The following is an 18,696-nucleotide window of genomic DNA, read 5'->3' as shown; positions in this document are numbered from 1 at the left end:
TGCCCATGGGTTTGCAGTGGAGTCAAGTTTTGCCGCGAGGCAGAGGCACTAGAATGAACCACAGTGCAAAGGGGCCCTTCCTGTCCCAATCCATCCTCTGAGCAGGGACCCCTTTCTCAAATGGCCCAATAAAGAATGGAGGTTAGAATTTGCTCCATCATTTTGATGTACCACATCTAGAAATTTTGTTTCCCAGTGTCCAGCCCCAACACCAGCAACCTGAGTCAGGTGGGAGGTCCTGGTGCCTTCCTGCCCATCACTGATCCAGGGCCAGGGACTCATCACTGGTGGGTGGGTGGGAGGACTCAGGAACATACATAAGAAAGAACTGGCTGACGAACAACACAGAAGGTTAAAATTTCCATGGATGTCTATAAAATATTTATGAGACTGGAGGTTGCAATTGAGAAAGTAACACCAACTCGTTGGGTGCGTGAAGGTAGGTGCAGTCCCTCGGCTCCGGCTCCTGGAAACAGAGGAGGACTAGTGATTTAGCCCTTCGCCTGCCTGTCATCTCTGGGCTGTTAAACAATGTTGATCTTTTCTCTGTCTCTTCTGGCTTGATTTCATCATTTCCCCCATCACTTTTCCCAGTGATTAGTTGAATCAGAGTGATTTTATCATACTCGTCCCCTGTTTGAATTACTCTTCACTATGCAATTATCCTATCACAGAAAGTCCTATTTTCTCCCTGTCAGATGTCTGGAGTAAATGTGAAACTCGAAGTGGGCTGCCCATTACATAACCTCTGTCATCTGGTTGGTAATGGACTATATGTAACTTTTTTTTTTTCCAGCCTAGCAAATTACAAATAACCTTAGCTTCCATAATTCCCATTAACATAATGGTGCCATCATTATGGTAGCATGTCTTAACTAATATTTTCTAGCACTTTTTAACACCATTGGTGGTTTAAGTAATTTTTTCAAATCCACTCTGAGAGTTGATGCGTAGGGTTATTTTAACTTAAAAGCCAGATTGGGTTTGATGCGGCGATGCTGCTACTTGCTTGTGTACAGGATAATTGTACCCAAAGCATTATCTCCCACCTTCTTTGTTGGGAAATATTCATGCTACCAGGCCCTCAGACGATGTTGCCAAGCAATTTATCAAGTTCGAAGTCCTTATGAATGAATGGACAAGAGATGGAATCCATTTGCTTTTTTAGTTCATTAACATTTCAAGGAAGATATTCCATCTGCTGGACATGGAAGATGTAATACACATCAAGCCTCTGCCAGCAGTGGACTCCTGGGGGGCCATTCCTAAGTGACACCTGGAAGTGCACCACTGTGTCACTAGTGAGAGCTCATCTGAAGTATTGATGGGAGGCACATTTGACCTAGCTCCCCTTCCTCCTGCCTTGCTGATGATTTGAGGGGAGTGAGAAGCCAAAGAAGTGCATTCAGTGGTGCTGTTATGCAGACAGGCTGCCCCAGCGTTTTCTTTGTCTTGAAAATCCAAGCATCTACAGGGAGTAGCACAAACCATTACACAGCTGGAAGGATCATCTGAGGCCCCAGGGAGCTCTGAGCAGGCACAGACAAGCCTGCATTTGGAGAAGAATCTGTAGGAAGTAATTCTGAGTAACTGTGGGTATCTCTGACTCTACGCATATACTTTTAGGACAGATTCTAACACAGCCAGGGGATGTCATGATCCTGGGATTTTGGGATGGCCATATAATTGAGATGAGCAGCACGACCAGAATAAAGTAGATAAACCAGGAAATAACAAACAGAAGGACTTTGGAGAATTTATAAATGTATACTAGCATTTTCAAGAATGGCTTTCTAAGGGTGAGTTCTCCAGGATGGTTATTGCCTTTAGTCTTGTGGAGCAGCTCTGGGGCAGGCACTGCCTTCATCACGCCAATCTTGGCTGGAATTGTAGCCTCCTTCTGGCTTGAAAGTTCCTCCTGCTTTTGGGGCCATGGGCTGATCCACAGGGCTTTCACCACTGCGCGGGACTGAGCTCAGGCCTCCGCAAACTTAAATATGTTTCACGGACAGAGAGAGGATTATAGGATGCTATCTATTTTGGTAGCACATCAGGCAAAACATTAAGTATTTTATTTGCTGTTCAAATTCATCTTCTCCCCAAAACAATTAATTAGAAATGTCTAAAAGAACAAAATCTCTGGGGGACTATGAAAAGACAGAAAAAGCAAGTTGTCCCTAAACTTTCTAAGTGAATCTGTTGTTTTCCTATCTTGGATAAAGATATTTCATACATTTTGATAACACTCTGAAGCTCAGACCTGTAAATAATCTTGTTTTACTTAGTTTCTGATTTACATTGATAAAAGGATAAATCAGGCACTTGAAAAAGAGTGTTTTGCTTAAAAATAAACATCCTTGCTTCTTGGGGAAAGCTAAAAGAGACTACATTATATATTAAGTTTCTCTCTCCTCCTATAGCTACCTGCTGTTTGCTGCAGAACTGATTCCCATTATAGCTGTACTGTGGGAAGTAATTGCTGTTGTACAGTAATTCAATTTCGGTGCATTCACGCATCGGTTCACCGATAGGGGTTTATCTGGACAAACCTGGGACTTGAAAGCTTTTTATCGAGAAATTCCACATGCAGCAAGACATTTTTTTCCTAGGTAACGAATATCAGTATTTGCATTTAATAAACATTTACCTTCTCAGAAAAATGGATTTCTTCCCTCTGCAGAAGAGATTTACGCCAATCTTCCAAAAAGCTAGAGGGTACTATTAAAGCAAATTTCTCTAGCTGTTTTTTGACTGGTGTGTGTCTACATATGTATGACTATAAAACACATCTATGTCTTTATGTAAATATATACACCGAGGCATGGAAAGCAGGAGGCACTCGAGGAAAGCACGATCTGTACCAAACATATATGTGATATAAGGGATTAATATCCACAGAGACTGAATGAATACTTCTGGTTTAAAAACTCATCTGTATCTGCAGGCATTGTGAAAATTGGTGAGGAATATTTTTAGAAGGATATCCCTTAAGTTGGAAATGGAACCAACCAATTTGTTTGTAAATTTCTACGTTACAGGATGGTTCTTAAGACAGAACTGGTTCTTCCTGTATACAAGGACTCTCAGATCATAAGGACTCTTTCGATTCTAAGTCCAGAATGTGCTGTAGAAGTGTCAGGAGCCGAATATACTAGCATTGCTAGGAGGGCCTTTAGTTATGAGCCAGTAGAGGTGACTGGACAGATCCCAAAGATTTTTCTGCCTTTGTTCATTTCTCATCTCACTCAGAGTTTCAAAATGTGTTCCTTGAAGGAGAAGTAAATTTGTTTCAGGCACAAAAAATGTTTTAAGTCACAAAGGAAAAGACTATTATCTATTATGTTACTGTATCTTTTGGCCTATGTGCTTTTTTTGTCCCTCCTTCCCTCCCTCCCTCCTTTCCTTCCTTCTGCAAACTGGATTGCAAAACCCCATACATATGCGTAAGACAATTTACAGCAGAAACCTCAAACCAGAAGAAACTTAAAAAATAGCACCGATCTGGATTCGCCAGTTTTGATGAGGTCAGCGAGCCATCCTTGGTTAATGGATGAGGTCAAAACCACAAGGAACCACATGGTCTTCTTGGGTTTCCCTCCAAATGGGGTTGGGTTTCCTCTAACATACTTGAGATTGTATCCACCTGAGTCTCCTCTCAGAGGCCCACAAGGCTGTTCTCCCGCCTATGCTGAGAGTGAGCAACTCTCCTGCTTTCCAGGGGAGATAAGCTTCCTGCCAAGAGAAGAAGGAGCTACTGGACCTTTTTGTAGGTGACATTTCATCTCCTGTGTCCTCAAGCTCTGCCTGTGCCATCAGCCTCGGGCCAGAAGTTGGGTTGGCTTAGTGAACTGTACCCTGGCTTTCCTGCTTATTCTGGGACTGGTGGCCCTTAGGAGGAGTTCTTGTTTGTGGACAGAACCACTGTACCAAACTCTTCCCAACTTCATGGTTATTTGTCCCATTTGGTTAGAAACTCTCCATTTTTAAAACTTTATAGAAGAGTTAGTTCTGGGTTTTCCATGTAAGTCACTTCACCCATATTTGCTTTGTTTTGATTTGATTTCCGTGATCATACATATTCATTATTTCTTTTGAAACCTTTTGACAATTATTTATTGTGAACCCTAATCCATATTCATTGTAAAAGAAAAAAGAATGTGCGGAAAATGATAATGGAGAAAGTAAAGATCAAAGCATTAAGAGGTATTAAAAGGTACTTGATGTCTTTTAATACTGTTTCTTATTAAACATCCTAATTTCTAGTTTTCCAGATGTCTTTTCTATTTGTGAACACGTGTATGCATATATATATATACTTCTAATGTGTATGCATATATATATATATGTGTGTATATATATATACTTCTAAAACACTGGATTGTCCTTTCTTGTAACCAGCTTTTTTACAAAATTAATTTTACATATTGTGAACATCATTCCGTATCAGTGAATATATATATGTGTATATATATATATTTCCGTTATTTTTCATGACTGTATAATAGTCGGCTTTCTGGATGTTCCAATCAAGAAATTCTCTTTTGGTGAACATTGATGTTATTTACGATGTTATTTACAGTGTTTCACTATGATAAGCAATGATATGAAAAATTCTTGCAGAGAAATTTTGCTCATTTATTTGATGCATTTGTTAGGATGTATTCCTAGGAATAAGATGACGGCTTTTGGTATCCTTTGTCAGTGTGCCTTCCAGGCAGCATCCATCTACTTGTGTTCCCACCTGTTAGGCTAGAGAGGCTCTCTTTCTCCACTGCCCTTTCTGACATTCGGCTATTACTTTTGATCTTTGTCCGTCTTACAGACACAAAGTAGTATCTCATTTTACTTTGTTTTCTTTAATTGCTTGCTGTTTAGCATGGTGGATCTTTTCTGGCTCCCCACCTGCTGTGCAGCAGGGTTTGTGGCAAATTACACAATGTCTTAGAGAATAAACATCAGTGTCATAGCATAGAGAAGTCTAGCTACTGTCTCCCCACATACCTCAGAGAGGTGTATGGGCTCAGGAACTCACTTGGACACACTTGGAGGCCCTCCCTACCTTTTCCCTCTTCCTGGACTGTATTGTAAGAATAGCCTGGTTGTAGGGGTAGGGATGTGGGACACTGACTTGCACCAAACTGCCTGGATTTGGGATCCCAGTTTGAAAGAGTTTTCTGGGAATACCAATGGCTTAGCACCTGAGGACTACACTTTGGTGTCTGGGTGTTCTAGACCTTCCTACTGCAGGAGAAAGTCACTAGTCTTGAGAGAAGTTGAGCTTGGTATAGCCCTTCTCACTGAGAAAGGACTCAATTTCCAGACAGCTCATTGTTGGAAACTTAGACTGAGGGCCAGGGTCACCTTGGGTCTGTTCTCTGTATGGTACCATCTTTTTATATGTTCATTAGTCATTTCTTCTTCCTTTTTTCTTATAAACTGTTAATGCCTTTTCTCATTTCCTGTACTATCTACTTCTTTTCTATGTCCCAGCTTGTCCCCACTCTAGCCCCAGTACCTATCACAGGGTCTGAGTCGACAGTTAAGTGCTCATTAAGCATTTGTTGATTGACTCACAGATCTTCATCTTGGAGTTAGGATAGCTTATAGTCAGAGTGGTAATAGGTTATACCTCTTCCTTTTGACCAGAAAACTCCTGAATGATGAAGGGGAAAGAAAAGTATTAGAGCTTAACTGCGGAAAAACTACAGGGCTCATGGGCCTTCCAGAACCCTTCACCATCTGTTCCAGTAAATGAGTCCTTTACATGCTGTCCTAAGTCAGACTGCCACCTTCCTAGACTCTACTCCTCAGCTTCAGCCCAGTCCCTCCCTATGTGGCCCTCCTCCTGGAACTAGGTGAATGGGGCACTTGAAATGGGCAGAAATCAGGCCAGCTGCTCAGAGTGGAAATAAAAGTTAATGGGGACGCCTGGGTGGCTCAGTGGTTGAGCGTCTGCCTTTGGCCCAGGGTGTGATCCCGGAGACCGGGGATCGAGTCCCACGTCAGGCCCCCTGCATGGAGCCTGCTTCTTCCTCTGCCTCTCTCTCTTTGTGTCTTTCATGAATAAATAAATAAAATCTCTAAAAAAAAAAAAGAAAAGAAGTTAACAATTTCTATAGAGGGAATCAAATAAAGATCTTCCTTCCTTCCTTCCTTCCTTCCTTCCTTCCTTCCTTCCTTCCTTCCTTCCTTCCAATTTGGCCAGAACTGATGAAGGAAAACTTGATTCCTGGACAGGGGAGAGAGGAGGAAGTCTATGTACTGCAGATATGATTAGCAGAATGACAGTGAATTTCCCTGGTGTTCTCTGAGCCCAGGTGAGAGATCTTTTGGTCATAATGTGCAGGCTGGATGCTAGAGCTAGGATGTGTGCCTCTAGGTTTGCCGGATGTTTTTCTTCCTGTGGCAGGCAGTAAACACAGACAGCTGGCTACCCCCAGAAATGTAACAAACTGGCATACAAGCAGGTTCAAGGGGCTTTTCATAAATCTGAGCGTGGTGTCATGAAGGAGAATTTTGGAGTCATGCTGAGAGAAGTTGGTAAAGTCCCCACTTCTGGGCTTGGTGTTGTCCCAGCTGTAGCATGGCTGAGCCCTACCCCACCTTGCCACCATGGTCTATAACAGTATCCTGCTTACTTTCTTTATTAACTTTTGAACGTTGTACCTAACTTTGTTTCACTCAGTGTTGACTTGAGGATTGCTGTCTCCCCACTAGAACCCCCATGCCATGAGGACAGGGACCATGATGGTCATGCTTCCCCTTATAGCCCTGGGACTCAGGCTGGGCCCTTGGTGAGTATCTGTGAATGAGTGAACTTGCCACCCTGGTAACAACGCTGTCATGGGGTTAAGGTTCCCATGCCTGGCAAGACCATTTGGTCACCGGGACATGGTGCTGGGTAAGGTTTCCTGTGTGTTTCCTGTATGTTTGTGCCCTGGCCCCTCTTCCTCTTCCTCACCAAATGATGCATTTCTCCTCCGCCTCAGAAGTTTGGATTTGCTTTTTATTGTGCAATGATAAAGAGAAAAAGAAAAATCTCTTTCCCATCCAAAGTGAAACATCATTTAAAGTCATCTTTCCATTTCCATTGCCTATTTTTATTCTCCATTTATAAGACTGAGTTTTGAAAGATTTCCTGTCGCTTTGGTCAAGACCAAGTGGACCAAACAGCCTGGAGAAGAGGCTCGTGGCCATGGAGACCCATGTGAAATTATAGTGCTGATCCCTGCCTTTAGCCCAAGTAGCAATTACGCCCCATCAGGGCGCCCGCAGGGAAGCTTTGAGCTTGCCTCACTGCCTCCTCTGACTGCCTTGCTTGCTAGAACTAAAAGAGCGAGGTGTCGTCTGCAGGTGGGAGACTTGCAGGACACTGAGCCAGAGTGGATGGGTGGGGGCAGCTCTACACAGCAGCATTACACCAACGTGCTGGTTCCTCTGCTGATTGTTCAAAGACTGGTGTCGTTTCTATACCAGACCAGGTAGAGAATAATGCCACTTAATTTATACTCAGGCGAGGCAAGAGAAATCTTAAAAGGTTTGTGGGTGGGAGGAAATTATGGTGAATCACTGGAGTGTCACCATCAATAGATCAAAATGACAGAATAATGCCATAATAATAATAATAATAGTAATGATAAAAGACCACTGGCTATAATTGTATAAATTACTGGCAACAAATTAAGGGTTTTCAGCAATATTTTGAATGCATAGTTAGTATGTTTAACTGGGGATGTGTCGGTGGCATCAGTTGTCTGTTTCTGGTCTTTGCTCAGTTTCCCATATGGAGGTAAGGAGCAGCTGGTCCCACAAACACAGCGATATTATTTACGTTTTGTAAATTAGGTTATGAGGGGAAAATGAAAAGGTAGTTGGGAATTCATTGGCATTTCATTTACACTGCATTCAGCAGAGGGATGACAGCCCTTTTGGGTAATCAGAGTCTTTGTTGAAAATCAGCTGGGAGATCATTGACTGCACATCTCGAGCTGTACTGGATGCTCGAATAGACAACATATCATGCTTTTGTACGATCAGGGGCAAATGGAATTTTTTTTTTCTAGTGTGCTTTTTAATTGATTTTGTGTGTCAGTTGGGGGGGGGGAATCATGTCGTTGGGAATATACTTAGCCTTTCTCACTGTATCCAGTGATTCTGGAGCATCTCATTAGGTTATTTGATGGGCTTCACAGCCCCTAGAAGGCTGGCGTGGCCATCAGAAAGCAGACCCTCATCTCAGTCACAGTGGGGGAGTTGCCTACAAACACCCCAACGCCAGCCAGTGAGGAGGAGTCCTCTTCTCTCAAGCAGGTGCCTCTGGGAGAAGTTCGGGCGAGGCAAAGGTACTGGCCCTCAGCACTTTTACTGAGAGGTGAGCTGCCGGGTACCAGCCAAGGAGGGGCAGTGGAAGCAGCCCCAAGGCAGGAGCAGGGCCAGACTTGAGCAGGGCAGGGCCTGTAGGCAGCTGTTGGGACAGCCAAATGGCAGCCTCTGTTAGAGAGGTTTTGTTGAGCCAGGCAGCCTGTCCCCAAGAGGACTACCTCCAAAGGCTCAGGGACCTCCTCCCCTTGCTGTGCTGGGTGTCTTTGCAATCGGTGCAGTCATCATCTGGGGACAGTGTGGTCCACATCAGGAAATCAGAGGTGGCCTCTGATGCCAGACATAGTGGAGATGATTTTACTCCAAGGACATGTGTTCTCCCTTTTTCACTTGGCAAAAAATGAGTACGAGGTGGAGTCAGTGGCTGTTCTCCTAAAGCTGTGTGTGTGAGTGTGCATGCGTGTATGTACATGTGCATCACCTGAGTGCACCTCTGGTGTTGGGGATGGGAGCTGAAGAGTGGGGATCAATGGATTGTCGTTCATCCTCACAGCGGTTGCTTCAGTGGAGACAGGCAGATCAAAAAGAAGTAACTGTCACTGTTCCAAAGCTGTGGCCCCCCAGGCCAGTCCTGGCCACAGACAGGTTTTACTTGGTCCATGGGGCCTTTGGGGGAAAAAAATGAAATCACATATAAAACTATGAAGTGATATAAAACTATCCAGTAAGTCAGTCGGAGAAGGACAAACATTATATGTTCTCATTCATTTGGGGAATATAAATAATAGTGAAAGGGAAAAGAAGGGAAGGGGGAAGAAATGTGTGGGAAATATCAGAAAGGGAGACAGAACGTAAAGACTGCTAACTCTGGGAAACGAACTAGGGGTGGTAGAAGGGGAGGAGGGCGGGGGGTGGGAGTGAATGGGTGACGGGAACTGGGTGTTATTCTGTATGTTAGTAAATTGAACACCAATAAAAAAATAAAAAAAAAAATAAAGCTAAAAAAAAATTTAGAGGTGCACCCCTGAGAGGTCCCCGTTCCCCACACGGCAACAATCTGCACAGACTGTCTATTTTATTGATTTCTGTGCTGCCCGCCAGCCACGTATGTTGCTGCTCTGGCCCCAAAGAGGGTTGAACATGCAGCCTCCGGATTAGTCAGATCAGGGCCACAGCCTCTTTTGGGGAACATAGCAGACAGAGTGTTTGAGTCTGTGCAATTTGAAAGCTCAAAGACAGATACTCAGAGCTGTTTGTAAATCATGCTATAGAAAGCGAGCTGGACTCATCCTTGTTAGGTTCATCGCCATCATCACAGTTTGGAGCGCTTCTTGGCAGCCAAGCCCCTATATACTGTGCTTTACGTGTATTGTCTCATTTAAGTGTTATATCCCTGTGAAGTTGGATTAAACAGTTCTTGCCTGGGGGTGGGGGAAGATTGTTCACAGGATACAAGATAAGAAAGCGTTATAAGAGGGTATGGGATCTCTCTTTCTCTGTGTGTGTGTGAGTGTGTAAGCACGTATGCGTGTGTGTGACTGTCTCTTTAAGTTTGTAAACCACTGGACAGGATGCTTTCCGAAATTTTCTTCACCTTTAACATTTTTCAGGACTTTAGCCCTTGTTTTAGGCTTTTACAAACAAGAAGTTCTATTTCTTTTCTCGGGTATTTTCTCCCATCTCAAAGAAGACCTGATCTATGTAAATAATTCCCATTTGGTCTCATTCATGGAATTAGGAAACAAAAATCGGAGCGCCCTCCCCCCCCCCGTCCCTCCACCGCCCCTCCCCACCGCACACACTTTCCTACTAGAATGATGACTGAGACAGTATCTCTCACAGGGAGAAGGGAATGAAAAATGCTCAAAGTGGTTACATTTGAATATGTGGCACTTATCTCTCTGTGCAGGCACCTTATAGAAAAATAATTCATCAAACTTCGTTGAAGAAAAAAGAACATTACATCTTCATCAACAACAACATCAAGAGCTCACCATGGTAGGAACGGGACAATAAAGGAGTTATTTTAGCAGAATTAACAGGAAGAAATTAGCCCCATGTATCCTTCCTTTTTATCATGGTGCGGTACATTTGCATATTTTGAAATTTCACATTTGCATAGTCAATGATTTTAAATTAGAGTCCCACATTGCCTCTCTGATGTTTGTCATGTGTGTTAACTCGTCGTAATAACTGAGTTGTTAGCATTTAAAAAACAGTTATCTCATCATTGGTCCAACTGAACACACTGCACTGAGTTACCTTTGCAATTTTTTAACAGCTTTACTAAGATACAATTCCTATACAACACTATTCACTCATTTAAAGTGTAGAATTCGGTGTTTTTTAGTATATTTGCAGGACTGTAAAACCATCACCCCAATCAACTGCAGAAGCTTTTCATCAACTCAAAGAGAAAATCCTATACCCAGTGGCAGTCACTGTCCACATGCCCCAAAACCTGCTTTCTCCATGGCTAATAGGCAAACACTATCCTACTTTCTGTTTCTATAGATTTATCTATTCTGGACATTTCCTTTAAATGGAAGCATACAGTGTATGTATGGTCTTTTGTGACTGCTTCACTGAGCATAATGTTTTCAGGGTTTATCCATTTTATAACATGTATCACTACTTCATTCTTTGTCATGGTCAAATCACGTTCTACTGTATGGATTACCGCATTTTCTCTATCTGCTCATCAGTTGGAGGTCCTTGTGCTGTTTCCACTTTGTGCCTGTATTGACTGATGCTACTGTGATTATTTGCATCCATGTTTTAGCATGGACACATATTTTTATTTCTCTTAGGTATATATAGGAATGGAATTGGTAGTCAAATGGTAACTCTATGATTAACCTTTTGAGGAACTGCCAGATTGCTTTATAACATGGCTGTGATATTTTATGTTCCCACCAGCAATGTTTGAGAGTTCTGATTTCTCCATATCCTTGCTAATACTTGTTATGTGTCGCACACATTAGTGAGTACAAAGTGGTATCTCATTGTGCTTTGACTTGCATTTCCCTAACGGCTGATAAGATTGAGCATCTTTTTTTTTTTTTTAAAGATTTTATTTATTTATTCATGAGAGACACACACAGAGAGAGAGGCAGAGACACAGGCAGAAGGAGAAGCAGGCCCCATGCAGGGAACCTGACGTGGGACTTGATCCCCGGTCTCCAGGATCACACCCCAGGCTGAAGGCGGCGCTAAACCACTGAGCCACCGGGGCTGCCCTATTGAGCATCTTTTTATGTGCTTATTGGCCATTTGTATGTCTTCCTTGGAGAAATGCCTGTTCAGATCCTCTGCCCAATTAAAAACTGTGTTATTTGTCTTTTTATCATTGAGTTTTAAGTGTTCCTTATATGCTCTGGATACTAGTCCCTTATCAGATATATGATTTGGAAATATTTTCTCCTATTTCATATGTTGTCTTTTCACTCTCTTGATGATGTCCTTTGTAGCCAGAATTTTTTATTTTGACCAAGTCCAACATATCTATTTTTCCTTTTCTGTCGCTTATGCTTTTGGTGTCATATCTAAGATGTCACTGCCTAATCCAAGGTTGCAGAGATTTGTGCCTATATTGTTTTCTAAGATTTTTATAATTTTAGCTCTTACATAAAGGTTTTGACCCATGTTGAGTTAGTTTTCGTATATGATGTGAGGTGGAGATCCAGTTTCATTCTTTGCATGTGGAAATCACTAGCCTCAGCGCCACCTGTTGAAAAGAATCGTTGTCACTCAGAGTGAGTTCCTTTCCACTCTGACATGTAAATCTACCAAAAGTTATTATTGGCAGAGCTGATCCCTATAGCTGTGATCACAATGGCACTATTATGCCGATGCTGACAAGCATGTATCAAGCATTCTTCATATGTTATCTGCTTTAATGTTTACAGGCCTTTTTTGAGTTGGGTAGAGATATTACCAGTTATTAACCCAGGCTACAGATGAAGCAGCTGAGGCCCAGTTTCTCATTGTAGGCAGCTGAGATTCCATCCCAGGCAGTTTTTCCCCTCAACCCACGTGTTGTACTGCTTCTCCTCTGTTTTTTATTAAGACCACATAAACAGTGGCTTTCAGGTGTCAGGGACCCAGCTAAGCACTTAAGGTGAAACATTTGAGCACTTTTCAGAGTATACAGTTCATCAGAATAGCCCAGGAGAATTGTTAGAATGAAGATTCCATTTCATAGGCTGAGAGGCTGCATTTCCAATGCATTCACAAAAGCAGACCCTGTTGGTCAGGGGATCACATTCCAAGGAGAGATTTAGTTCACTTGTTCTCAAACTTGGAAGGTGTGTGGGGGGCACATTGGAATCGCCTGGAGGTTTAAAAACTATGGATGCTCAGCTCCCCCAGGGATTCTAATTGCCTTGGTCTAGGATGTGGACTGGGTGTGGGGATTTCCAAAAACTCTCAGGATGTTCTTATGAGCAGCCAAGTCTGAGCAGCACTGAGTTATCTCATCCCACCCTGCAGAGAGCCCCACCAGGAGGCACTTCAGTCTGCTTTGAGAGGCAAGGCTTCTAGCTTATGGAGGCTAGCTGACAGGCCGGTCACACAGCTACTGGGCAGGAGAGCTGGGATTCCAGTCCAGGCCTGATTGCAAGGGCAGCTCCCAACTCTCTTGTCATGCTGTATGATGGCCTCCCTATTGCAGTCAATTTGAAAAGGAGCCTGAGTGATGTGGGTGACTTCCAGGGGATGATTTACCTGGAACTTCCCCTGGCCTGAGCCAGCCCTCAGAGACGGTTGTCTGACCCCTGCCCCAGGCTGCTGGGCCCCTTCACCCTCCCCACACAGGGGCCTCTGTTCTCTCCTAGGGTGTCTATGGGACTTACGTGCATTGTTCACTTCCTGCTCCTCTGAAATGACCCAGATATGGGGTCCCAGTTCCTTATAAATCAAGTTCAGTTTTTCTCCTTTATCTGGTTTCTTCCTCAGGGAATTGGACAGGGTGAGCAATGCTTTGAACTAATGCCTGTTGGGAGTGGGGCAAAGTGCTCATTTCTTTGAGAATCCCTGCCATTTTAAGGAGGAGATAATAAAAGTTGAGAGTAGTGGTGCAATCTATTTGTTGACTCTTCCTGCCCTAAGCTGCTTTCATCCCTATAAGGCTGAGTGGCTATGGGCCTTCACCCCGCCTGCCTTGCCTGCACTTGGCCACATGGGCTTTGACCATCCTGTCCATGCTGTGGACCATGAGCTGTATCTCCCAAAATGGACAACCTGGGCCTTGGCATTGGCTGCTGTGGGAACCAGATTACAGCCACGAGGAAGAAGCCAGTTCCCTCCCCACATGGAGTTTACTGTTTCTTGTGGGAGCTGGATCCTGAGTCCAAAGCTGTGAGTGGCACAGGCCTAGAGGCTGGAAGCTCTGCTGCCCGGGTGGGCCCCCAGGGGAACTGAGGATTGGTGAGGAGCAGAGCCTGGGGCCCAGAGATGGCAGAGGAGGGCTCCAGGCAGAAGCAGCAGCACATGGAAGTGGGAGAGGGAGCAGGGAGTGAGTGGGGCCAGTTGATAGAGCTGAAAGGAGGACAGAGCAAGGTAGGGCTGAAGTAGGAGAGCAAGTGAAGGGGCCCTCCGCAGCCATGCGCCAGGTGAGAGGACACGCCACAGGGTCTGGTGCACACGGGTCAAGGTGGTCCATTCATGTGGTTGTTCGAATGCTCCTCTTACCAGGGTAGCGCTTGGGTCACTTTGCCCCCTGCCTCACCCCCCAGCACCTTGCACACTTGGCTCCGTGGGTACCGGGTGCTCACTGAAGAGTCTGGGTGTCATGCTAAGGATGCAGGAAGCTAAGCGAGGGTTTGCATTTCCATTTTCATTGTCTCTCTTTCCCACTGTCCCTAGGGCAAAGCTGCCATGTTTCTCACTTTTCTCTGCGCAGCTGATTTATATCCAACCCCTGCATCCCCTTCAGAAATGTTTTTGTCCTCTCAGTAATCGGAAGCTGCTCCTCTAGATTGCAGCGGGAGGCTCAGCTCCCTGGTCGCCCGCCCCTCTCCTTGAGCTGAGTGCACTTTGAGGGTGGAGAGAACAGATCCTTTGTACAGCCCCAGGAGTGAGAAGCCCCCAGGGAGCACTCCGGAGGAGGGGGATGAAAAGTGTCTGCAGCCTCTATTGTGCTGGGAGAAGCCATGAGGTCTGTTCTCCGTGGAAGCAAAGAGCCCCACTTTTGAAAAAATTTCACTGCATCTAGCAGATGGCTCCATTCTGGGTTGTCCTATTTTGGAGAATCTGACCCACCACTCAGGCAGTAAGTGGGTGGAGGCACCTTCTACGGGCCAGCCCAGGGGGGCCAGCACCCATTAATTCTCCAAGCTCGTCTCCCAGGGAGGCTCACCTCTTCAAAGGCAGTTTTGTGGAAATGGTGTGGAATTGCCTTCCTTCATCAGTGGCTTCTGGAAGCATGCCCCTTTTGTCTCAGTGACCTCAGCAACTGAAGAAGGCCAGCCTTGGAAATCATCTCCTATAGAAGGGGAGCATGAGGTCTTTGCCCACACCATTTGTTTTGCCTGTAGAGTTCAGAGGCACTTCAGTTGGCCCTTGGGAAACTGGTTCATCACTTCTTTGGGAGGTAGCATGCCTGCCTGGGCTTTGGAGGCTTGGGGACCTGGGGATAACCATCATTTACTGAGTGTGACACCTTTTTCCTCTAAGCCTCAGTTTTCTCATCCACGAAATGGACAGGATAACACGTTGGGCATCATGACTCTCAGGGCTGGCTTTATTGCTGGTTCTATCAGACTCTGGGCTCTGAGCCCAGATCCGTCCCTCTTTGAAATGGAGACACTGATGCAGCTGACCTCAGAACTGATATGAAGGTCAAATGAGAAACATGAATGCAGCATTAGCCTGGTATCTTGGAGGAGGCAAAACTGCAGATTAAACAACAGTTTGAACAAGAAAACTAGATTGATAACCTGAGCTCATCAGCACCTGCCTTTCAGCCAAGGGAGAGTGGTTGTCCAGTGTGGGCAGCATTAGGCCAGCCTTTAATGGGGTGATGCACTTTGGGGAGCCCAGGGGCCACACAGACAATTTTAATAGTTGTATGTGTATTTTAATCTGTACTAGAGAAAATATAACCACCCTTTAAAGCAAAATCACATGAGCCATGTGAGTCAATTTAAAGAAATGAGTCAATTTAAAGAAAGGAAAGGTGAGATGAGGCCAGTTGCTGCATGTTTTTGGGGGCAGTTGGAGACTCCCTGGGGCCCCCCACCGTTAGAGAAGGGGACAAACAAGTCAGATGTGCTGGATGTGGCCACGGTAAGTGATGAACCAGATGTACAAAAAGCAGCTGAGGTTGATCTTGAGTGAAACAATGTATAAGAAATAGAATCATAGCATCTATGTAAATTAAAAGCATGTAAAAGAGCATGCATAGTTAAGGCTGTCTATCAAAAGGATTGGAGTGGGTGCCAGTGGGGGTGGGGGATAAGAGTATAGGTCAGGGCTGGCAGGGGAAAATGTAAATGAAGAGGGGGCTTTGCATGGACCAGTGATGATGATATGCTGAGTGTGAACAACTCAGCCTTCTGTTTGAATGGTAGCTGTACACGCACACACAGTGAGCTGCAGATGGACATATCAGTATCCATCTGCACACAGGATGGTAGGCTGAACTGGGAGATAGTGATGGGGCTATGCAAATGGACGGGGTTGGAGCCGTGGAGCAAAGGTAAGATGATAACATTTATAGTGAACTTCTCTTAAACTTTCTTCAGACTGCCCCCCCCCAACTTGCACTTTACACACAAGATTGCACTCATTTTTCTCAACAACCTTGTGAGGTAGGCAATATCATCACCCCTTCTTTACTGAGTAAACTGAGGCAAGTCCAAGGTCATGGAGGGAAAGCATGGTAGAGCGAACACTGCCCCAGTCCATCTGACCCCAAAGCCCATACCCACCATTCATATTGTGCAGAAACCCCTGTAGCTTAAAGATTCCTTTAAAATGGGTGCACTTTTACCCCCTCCCCCCATTAATACCTGCACTGCTTGAGGTCTGTTGTCTCTACATTAGTTGAAAATGGTGGTCCCACCATAGTTGAAGGCCTTGTTAGCAATATTACCTTGGACCTTTTTGGGTGGAGGAGGATTCGTTGCTGCAGCCCTTTGACTACTCCTGATACTTGGTTTTGTGCCTCTGAAGTCCAGTGTCTTACCATTTTATTCCTTCCTCTTTTCTGTCATTTGTATTATTGCAACAATAATGCTGTCTCCCCCTGCCCTCCCCAGGCCATGAGCCAGCCAGGCAAATGGCCTCATTCCAAATAGCATCTTTAAGTTCACTGCTTAAAGCAGGTAAGTATATAACATTGGGCTTCCACGTGTGTATCTTCAAAATGATTTACCAGGAAGATGCATGACTTCTACGGTAGACAGTTGAATCACCCGGAATGCTTTATGGTTTATTTTACTGTTCACACGAGTAGATCAAGCCATGGAGCCACTCCTGGTCATGTGGATGTAGTCTGGCTCATGCATCCAAAGCATTTGGGTGCCTTAAGTGAGCGGCTGGTCTGGCCTGATGGCTGTTGGCAGGGCTCTATGAGTGCTCCCAGGGGCAGACAACGCCCATAAATCGTAATCACAAATGGAGCACAATGGAAGAGGTAAACAGCTCTGAAACTGTGCTATAAATTGTCATCCAGGGATGATTCTGTTTTATTATGGAGGTTAAATTACAGCAATCATCATTGCACAAAGGCGCTGCAGTAAGAAAACATTTGGGAACAATGTTTTTCTCCCATGGCTTGGGTGATGGGTACACTGTCACTTGTTTACCGTAGGCCAGAAGGGAAGATATGAGCTATAGGCACTGCAAGGTGGGTGCTCTCTTTTTCTTTTATGAACCAAGCAGGTTGTGAGTGCATTGATGTTGCCACTGGAAAAGAAGATAAACTTGACTAGAAGACAACTTACAGCTATGTTTGACTTCTTTCCTTATGTCCATCCCCATCCCTGAGCATGCACGCGTGTGTGTGTGTGTGTGTGTGTGTGTGTGTGTCTGCTCAGGCTTGATGAGCTAAGATAAAATGAACCAGAGAACAATGCCTGTACCAGTGATCACCAGCTTACAGATGCCATCTTTCTTAAGTTCCCCAGTATGCCATCCTGAAGGGCTTGTATATTATGGGCCACTTGATTCAGTCATGAAGAAGATGGACTTTAGAGCTTCCTGAGTCCAGGTTCAAATCCTGATTCTGCCTCTTGACAGCTGTGTGATGCAAGGATGGTCATTTCTCTGTCTGAGCCTCAGGATAGTCAACTGTAAAATTGACTTATGATGACTTATCATCACTTATGATAAGTGATGACTTATCTCACAAGGGCCTAAAACAACATGTGTCTCAATTCTGGACACATAGTAGGTGCCCAGTAATTGTCCCCTCACATTATTAGGGTCAAGGAGCAGCAGTGATGAGCAGCATCACTACACGTATTCCCATAGCCTTGAGCTCCCACACAGACCTCCCGCCTGTTCCTTGACCGTGCGCAGCCTGTTCTCTCTTCAGTGCCCTTGTGTATGGTGTTCTCTCTGGGTGGAATTGTCTTTGCTAAGATCTGGTTCCTCCTTGTTGCTCAGGGTTCAGCTCTGATTCCCTTTCCTCGGCTACCTCACCCAAGAATTCCTCTTCCATTGCTGCCGCATGCCTTTCTCATGGAACTCACCAGTCACCTTTTTGAGCAGAAGCCCCAAGAGCAAGAGGACTGTGTGTGATGTGTTCACCTAGCACAGCGCCTCCTGTGGCACAGGTGCTCAAAAAGTCTTCATCAAATGAGAGAATGAAGAGATGTTTCCCTGATGTGCAGGAGATCAGATCTGAATATTTTGCCTACGGAAATATTGCAAACTCAAGCAATTTAAATAAACCGCCATTAATTAATAACCTTTGAGCACATTATTCAACAACACTGTTCTCTGGGGGTGGGTTGTGAGATGCACTCTAGTGGGAAGAACTAAAACTACTAATGACACCTCCAGCTCATGGTAATTACAGGGTGGAGAGGAATATGAGATTTAATCGTCAAACCCTAATTTTCTCATGGCTTTAAATGGTATAATTTGCTACAACCTGTAAATATTTATTGAATAATTCATTATGATTTTTACATGGGTTTATTTGGTGATACTGTAGGGTTATTCTTTAGAGGAAGGAAAGATTTCCCTAAAGGTGTTGAGTCACATGGTTATCTCACTCTTGAGGGTGATGGAGGACAGAGAAAAGTGACAATATCAAGAGAGAAATGATTTTCGAAAACTTAGGTGATAGGCTAATCTTACTGATTTTTTTTTTTAAGATTTTATTTATTTATTCATGAGAGGCACACACACAGAGCCTGGGACCAT

The 18,696-nt window shown here is 44.4% G+C and overlaps 1 protein-coding gene across 10 annotated transcripts in view; it reads left to right on the top strand.

The window, feature by feature from the left end:
- The window catches only part of CACNA2D3 (calcium voltage-gated channel auxiliary subunit alpha2delta 3), a 945,543-nt gene that overhangs the window by 293,736 nt on the left and 633,111 nt on the right, over window positions 1–18,696 (top strand). The gene's annotated exons all lie outside the window — the stretch shown is intronic.

Source organism: Canis lupus, chromosome 19 (genome assembly GCF_048164855.1).
Source record: "Canis lupus baileyi chromosome 19, mCanLup2.hap1, whole genome shotgun sequence".
Lineage (NCBI taxonomy): Eukaryota > Metazoa > Chordata > Mammalia > Carnivora > Canidae > Canis > Canis lupus.
Note: the sequence above shows the minus strand (reverse complement) of the source record. Positions and strands in the feature narration are given on the sequence as shown.